This window comes from Meles meles, chromosome Y (assembly GCF_922984935.1).
Source record: "Meles meles chromosome Y, mMelMel3.1 paternal haplotype, whole genome shotgun sequence".
In the NCBI taxonomy this organism is placed as follows: domain Eukaryota; kingdom Metazoa; phylum Chordata; class Mammalia; order Carnivora; family Mustelidae; genus Meles; species Meles meles.
In genome coordinates, this window is record NC_060088.1 from 2,013,723 (window position 1) to 2,022,086 (window position 8,364).

Sequence of the window (8,364 nt, forward strand, 5' to 3'; positions counted from 1 at the left end):
GGAGATTGAGGTAAGACGAGGGCAGCAGAATGGGCCCTGAACCCATGGAACTGGAGTCCTTAGAATAAGAGGGGATGAGGACACAGACACGCCCAGAGGGACGACCACATGTGGACACAGGGAGATCACGGGGTCTCCATGGCAAGGAGTGAGGCCTCGGGAGGAAGGAGCATCAGTCCCACCTGGATCTCAGACTTCCAGCCTCCAGGATGGTGAGAGAATGAATGTGTGTCCTCTGAACACTATTATGGTGACCCTTTCAGGGTGGGAACGTGTCAAAAAGGTTGTACGTTCCCCATGTTTTTTTCAGGGTTTCCGCATTTTCCTGTAGTGAAGAAGCCGACTTCAGAACACAAGAAATGATATCGTGGGAGATACAAATGGAGAGGTCTGGAAACTGGTTCCCGGGACATGACAGATTGGATTGAGAGTGATGTCAGGTCTTGCTGGGAAGCCACAGTAGTGCATTTCATCTTCATTTCCAGGATGGAGGAACAGAGAACGTTTACGGGGTCTTATCTGCAAACCAGATTTATTTAGTCATCAGGACTTATCAGGGCGAGATTCATAAGGAGGAAACTTGATGCATCGTGAAGGACAAGAACGGAGCTGTGAGCAAAGGCAGACTCATGCCCTGACCTTGAAGGAAAGAACGTGGCTGGTGGGATTCCTCAGGAGTGGGTCAGCACCAGCCCACCAAAGCTCATGTCCCAGCCCGACCCCCAGGGGGTGGACGGTTGGTGTGAAAGAACCAGCCTCACAGCTGAGATTCCAAAATTCTGAGAAAAGGGGACTTGTCACGACACGGAAACTCGGGTTTCCCATGACAGAGCCCAGGTTTCAGAAATGGTTTGGTATTACAGCAGAAAAGACCACTTTTTCCCTCTCCCTCCGTGGCTCCTCTTGCTTGTGCATGGGCTCTCGCTCTGTGAAATAAATAAAATCTTTTAAAAAATAAAAATTAAACAATAAAATATATTAATGTATACTCTACATAATTTATAAAAAATATACATCATTTGGAGATAGGGAGAGTTTTCTAAGAAACCATAAAGGAAAGACCTATTGTGTCTGTATTGTGTAGGAAAAATATATATGTTTTATATAGACATATGTCTATATACAAAATATGTATGTTACAATGTAACATATATATAGTATATATATAATGTAATATATATATAATGTAATATACATATATACCATGTAATATATATGTATACAATGTATATAAACATATATACAAATATGCAAACCTAATATGTGTTAAGCCACCTGTACACAACTTATCTGTGCATTTATGATCATTTAAAGCATGCATAATTTACAAGTACATAAGGTAATTTTAATTTTTTATTTTTTTAAAGATTTTATATATTTATTTATTTGACAGAGATCACAGATAGGCAGAGAGAACAAGGGAAGCAGGCTCCCCGCTGAGCAGAGAGCCCGACGCAGGACTCGATCTCAGGACCTGAGATCATGACCTGAGCCGAAGGCAGATGCTTTGCTGACTAAGCTACCCAGGCGCCCCCAGAAGCTAATTTTAAAGGCAAATGTTAGCGTGCAAAGTATCTGTGTAGGCTTTGTGCCCTGGGTGTTGGCTGTCGTGTCAGGGCTGGTGTTCCTATTATGCTCCGTGGGAGGACCGTCGTCAAGGCTTGAGTCTGTGCCCCCAGCCGGTCCTCGGGGTAGGGCGATGGGGCTGTAGGGTCTGTGCCAACCCCTGAGAAAAGTCACTCAGTGTCTCCCACTGGAGTCAGGCACCTTCGTTCAAAGCTGGGTGTCCAGGTCCCCCCACATGATGGGAACCATACGCAGCACCCCATGTAGGCTGGCTTTCCAGGCAGCGGACACCGCAGCACCCTGGCAGTCCGCGAGAAGGTGTGACGTGCTGGCTGGAGAGAGGGAAATAGCCAAGTGGGAGGGACGGCGGGAGGGGCGCGTTGGGACGGCCGTAATTATCCGTTTTCATGCTATGCGTTTAATCACATGGGTATATGTCTATGTTAACCCTTTGTGCCATATCATATACATGTGCGTGCAGAGATGTACATGATTTGCGTATACAAATGGCCGTGTCTGGGCATATGTACTAGGTCAGGGGGGTGGGATTTGAACAAGAACCTGAATGAGGGACAGAGCTGGTGAGCCCATGTTGAGGGAGGGGACAGGGGAGAGCATGTCCTCAGCAGAGCAAGCCCAGCGGCAGGGGGTGTGAGCCTAGCCGCTCTTAGGATGACTTTGCCTCTTCCTCCAGGAAGGTCGCCAGATTGAGCAAATAAACACGCAGGATGAGAGGCACCTGGCGGGCTCCGTCTGGAGGCCGTGAGACTCCTGATCGCCGGGTTGAGGTCCAGTCCCACCCTGGGTGTGGAAATTACGGAGTACTTAAAAAAAAAATCTTTACCCCAAAAAATGCAGGATGCCTGGTGAAATTTGAATTTCAGATAAACAATGTCTGTGTGCATTTATATATATAAATATATATACTATAAGTATAGTACATATGTAGAAATTAATATGATATATATCACTATAAAATATGTCCCCATGTAATATTTGGGACATACTTAGGGAAACGCCAAGGTGAATTGGAATTTCAGATAAATAATGTATATATAAATACATATATAATATATAAATATACCTAAGTGGATATGTATATATACTTAATATATACATATTAGTATACAATGTAGATGAAACATTGGAAAACCCCACAGAGCATGGGCTCCAGCAGGAAATCCCTGATCCCTGTCTTGGGGCGGGCAGGGGTTCAGACCCCCAGACACAGACACGTTTCCTATTTCCTCGAGGAATTCTGCGGAGGCCCGAGAGCCCCAGGGGAGGCTTTTGGGGTTCTGCAGAGGCAAATAGTGGTGGCACCACACATGAATGAGGGGTCGGGCAGAGGGACTACGCCTGATGCCCTCTCGGTGGGTCCATGAGTTGTGGCAAACCCAGAGGCTGTGCACCTGCAGAGTGGACCCTGCTGGACGCTGTGGGCTCGGGGTGCGAATGTGCTGAGAGTGGTTCAGTAACGGGAAGGCGCGGTACACAGTAGTGACAGGTGTTTGCAAGAGGGGAAACGGGGTGTAGGGCCAGGCGGACGTGGAAATCCTTGGCAGGTTGTGTCGTGTGCTTCTGTGAACCCGAAACAGCTCCAGGCAATGGCGTCCATTAAGTCTACAAAATAAAAAGTTTACTGGGGCATGCCCTTCCAAGAGACTATGACATCGCCCTAAAAAAATGATAAATGAGGGCGATCTGTGCACGTGTTTTGTGGGAAAGATCTCAGAGTAATGTTGATAAGGAGCACCTTGCTTTGTAGGATGTAGTCATGTGAGGGGGGCTTGGGAACCCTCTTTGCAGACCATCCGGAAGGGATCCCAGAGACACAGGGCTTTGCGATGAGGAGGGTGAATCAGTTCGGGCTGATGGGAAGGATGACATTACATGGCTTGTGTTCGGTTTGACTTTCTGGACAGGAGACGTTCCTTGATATCAGGTGTTAACTTATGTTAATCGAAAAAGTACAATAGGATACGATAAAATAAAACTAAACTAAAACAAAACTAAATAAAACAAGCCAAAAGAAAATAAAACAAAGTAAAGTAAAACAAGACAAAATAAAACTAAATGAAATAAAATAACAAAACAAAACAAAATGAAACAAAAAGTAAAATAAAATAAAGCAAAGAAAACAAAACAAAATAAAATAAAAACAAAAAAAAACAAAATAAAACAGAAAGTAAGATAAAGCAAAGAAAATAAAATAAAAGAAAACAATAAAATAAAAACAAAAAATAAAATAAAGCAAAATAAAGTAAAATAAAATAAAACAAGAAAAGGAAACGAAAAAAAAACAAAATACAACAGTAAAATAAAACAAAACAAAACAAAATAAAACAAAAAGTAAAATAAAATAAAGCAATGAAAACAAAACAAAATAAAATAAAAACAAAATAAAACAAAAAGTAAGATAAAGCAAAGAAAATAAAAGAAAACAATAAAATAAAAACAAAAAATAAAATAAAGTAAAATAAAATAAAACAAGAAAAGGAAACAAAATACAACAGTAAAATAAAACAAAACAAAACAAAATAAAACAAAAAGTAAAATAAAATAAAGCAACGAAAACAAAGCAAAATAAAATAAAAACAAAATAAAACAAAAAGTAAGCTAAAGCAAAGAAAATAAAACAAAGCAATAAAATAAAAACAAAAAATAAAATAAAACAAAATAAAGTAAAATAAAATAAAACAGGAAAATGAAACAAAAAAAACACAAAATACAACAGTAAAATAAAATAAAACAAAACAAAACAAAATAAAAAAATAAAATAAGGGGCGCCTGGGTGGTTCAGTGGGTTAAAGCCTCTGCCTTCGGCTCAGGTCATGATCTCAGGGTCCTGGGATCAAGTCCCGCATTGAGCTCTCTGCTCAGCGGGGAGCCTGCTTCCTCCTCTCTCTCTGCCTGCCTCTCTGCATAGTTGTGATTTCTCTCTGTCAAATAAATAAAAAATAAAAATAAAAAAAATAAAATAAAGTAGAAGATGTTAATTGTGTTGGCTGCCAGGATAATGAAGGTCATGTGTTCGCCCCTCTGTGGCCATCACCAAGACATGCTAAAGGTCATACGGTCGATGTAGACTCAGGCAGGTGATGAAGCAGGGACAATGAAGGTCATGTGTTCGCCCCTCTGTGGCCATCACCAAGACATGCTAAAGGTCATACGGTCGATGTAGACTCAGGCAGGTGACGAAGCAGGGACGCAGCACCTTTGGTGGAAAAGCAGCTCAGAGGGCCTCCCACCCGGGCGACTGGGGCGGTCGCCTGGTTAGCAGTGAGCTGGACAGTTAGGGAGCCGGGACCAGGGTCCCCAACAAGGAAACATGGAGTCAGGACGGCTGAGGTCAAACAGTGCTGACATTCGGCTTGACAGCCTCTGCCGAAGTGACTTCTGCACACTGTCCTAAAATAAGACAATGAACCACAAAAGCATTTGTCAGTATCACGGGCACGGGGCAGTTAAGACCTAAGACCGTCAGCCCGTGGACATGAACCTAACATAACGAAAGCCCTGATTGACACGACTCAGCACACTGTGATTGCTTAAGATACTTCTGCACAAGAGCTCATAAAAAAAAAAAAACCCTAAACTTAGAAACTACAAGGTCAGCCCACCCAGGTCCCCCTCCATCTCCGGGAGCTTTGAACCTTTGCTCGATAAACGTTGCTAGCTGCCCACCACTCTCCATCTGGTCTACCTCTCCCCCTTCAAAGCGTCACGAGCAAGAACCCGGGTGCTCGGGGGACACAAAGCCTTTAACAACCTGTTTAACCAGAGAGGTGCTCTCCGGGTCATGGTGCCCAACAGAGCCGACAGCACATCCCGGCACAAATTTCTCCTATGGTTCAGTCCGTATTTACAAAGTGGATGGAGGCCAAACACACGAAGGGGAAAACGAAATCCAGAAACAAAGTCTCTGAGAAAACTGTGTATCCCCACGTTGGACGGAGGGAAAGATCTCCCCACTCCAATTTATTGTGGCTTCATAGGTATAATTAGAGCAACCCACGTGGGGCTAAAAATGATGGGCTATGAACCTCTCATGCCACTAATTACTGTTTATTTATTTCTGAATTTGTAAGAACAGTTCTCACTGTCAGATGCCTTGAGATACGGAAGGGAGAGGAAAAAGAAACCGTGCCGGTGATGTATTTGTGAGGAACGTTCTTGGCTGGTTTTAGAGATGGTTCCCAGCTTTGCCCTTGGGCAAGAGTGCAAAGGATGAAACACTGGGTTTCTGCTAAATGGGGACAGTGATCTAGGGACACAGAGGACGCCTGGCATCCTCTGATGTGTGGGTGTTTGCTGCTTCATGCTGGAGTTACGATGGCTCAGTTGAAGCCGGCAAGTCAGAGCTTCTTCAGGACTACAGAAATGTAACTCTTGAGCTGTCCATTGGGGCCCGAGTTCCCCCAAGACATTGGTCTGGGAAGAGGGAATGGAACATGCATGATTTTGTTTTGAGAGCCTTCAGGAAAAGTTCAGGTGTCCAGGATGAAGGAGGTCATCCAATAGCTCAGTGACACCCAGAGTAGGGAAATCTCCGTGCCCAGCAGGGAGACCCTTCCAACAGCATGCACGCAGTTGCATGAGATGACTTGTGTGCATCACTGTTCCTACAAGGGTCCAGACTAAGTCCCCCATTGGGAGGCTGAGACCCTGAGCACATCTTGGAAGATGTCCCCGTGTCTGAAATATTGTTCTACTCAGAAGGCTACAGAGAGAAGATCCTTGGGAAGAAGATACAGAAGTGGTTTGCTTTGTTTTCTGTTGAGGTACAGCTGTGCCCCATAGTGAGGCCATCAGTATGACACCCACGAAGTCCAGTTCAGAATAGCTTTAGGTGATATGGTCATAGTCCTGGGTAGATACGTCTGCATTTACTCAAGGACAGAGAGAGCCCACGTAGCTGGAGGAAGAAGACCATCTGTAGCTCACACCTGGAATCAGACTCAGATATGGAACCTGGAGAATGCTTCATGCGCCAATCGGCTGGGTTTACCCCGGGCCACCAGCACTCCCAACAAGATGCTGCACGAACAGAATAAACAGCAGCTCTTGGTACAAGATGAGTGTCGGGTATCATTTGTTTGGTGTTCTGCTGAGTGTGTTGGAAGAAAGATGATGTAAGCGTTGCAGATAAGCTTGGGTAAATACAAAGAGAAAAGACCTTTGTGGGTTAGGGACGTGCTGTGGTGTGAAATCCCTGAAGAATACAGACCTCAAAACACATTTAGGAATGAATTTAGGGTGCTGTGCAGAGATATGTGGAACCAAAATTCAGTATACACCGTGCGGTAGGGCTTCAGCTGTTAAAAGCGTGGGTCTCTGTGGATTGGTCCAGAAAATGTGAAGATGGTCAGATTTCCCAAAGATATACAAGAGTGTTTGGTGCAGTGAGCTGCACAGTTTAGGGGAAACTCATTTGTCAATGGATCCACCCTTCCATGGGGGGACTCGAGACGTTTTCATGCAGAGCACAAAGCCATCTCGACAGGGGAGGAGTAGCTCTAAGTAGAAGGATTGGAAAATGCATCTGGGAGGTCTACAATTCCCAAGATGTCACCGTGAAGGAATCTGAAGGCATCTGGACAAATCTGAATTCCCGGGACGGGGATTCACCAATCCTTGGCCAAAGTGTTGAGATTCCGCCATATTTTGCTGCAAGGCCAGTGGACATAAGTAAGGTCTGGATCTTGCGTCTCATGGACCATGTACTTGGTTGAAGGTGACACACCCATAGCCCACTCTCAGCCCCCCAGAAAGATGTGCCCATAGGCACATATGACACATAGATGTGTCATAGGACCTTACTTGGAAGGTAGATGTCAATAGGGATCTTGGAATAAGATCATGGTGGATTAAACTGGTGGGCCCTAAAGGCAGTGATGCATGTCCTTGTAGGGGAAAAACATGGGAGATGCACCCAGAGGAAGACCGTATGAAGGAGGAGACAGAGATTGATATATCTGCAAGCCCAGGGTGACCCAGCATCACCAGCATCCCCCAGAAGCTTGGGGAGGCATAGAAGATTTGCCCTCAGAGCCTGCAGGAGGAATCAACCCTGTCCACACTTTGACTTTGGCCTCCAGAACTAGGACAGAATCAACTCCCGGTGTTGAAGCCCTTGGCCCATGGTTCTCTGTTTCAGCAGCCCTAGCAAACGAAGACATGAGTTCAGGGTACGTCCATCTGAACTCCCAGGGGAAGGCATGTAGATCCCTTCTTCATGAGGAGCAGCAGGATAAGTGTGTGTCCTGGGACATGACAGGTCCTCTCTGGGAAATAGCATCAGCTGTTCTGTCTTTCACATGCCCTCTTCTGGGGGACAGTGGAGAGACGAGTCTGGGTTCCTTTGAAGTACTCTGACTCTGCCCCAGACTGCGTACAGTCAGGGAATACACGTAAAGTTGGCACAAGGGAAGCAAGAAGAACTTTCGCTTCACCCACTTTCCCGAACGTCTCCTCCCAGACTTCTGAAAGCCACCGATGCCCGGACTTCTGCCAACCGGTAGCCAACCCCACCCCTAACGCTTCCTGCTCAGGACTGCAGACAAAGCCAGACGTACGTTCCAGCCGACCTTGATGTGTAAACAAGGCGTGTTTTGAGGTTTAGGGGTTTGGGAGGGGTTTCATTATGTTTAGGCTTTGCAAACACAGTTTTAAAGAAAACGGGTTCGTTTATTGAAAATGTCATTAAAAGTTCTCTAGGGACTTTCCATGTTATTTCTCATGGTGAGTAGGTAGCCGCTTAGTTATGATCAATGTATGTTTAATGCATCTTGCTGA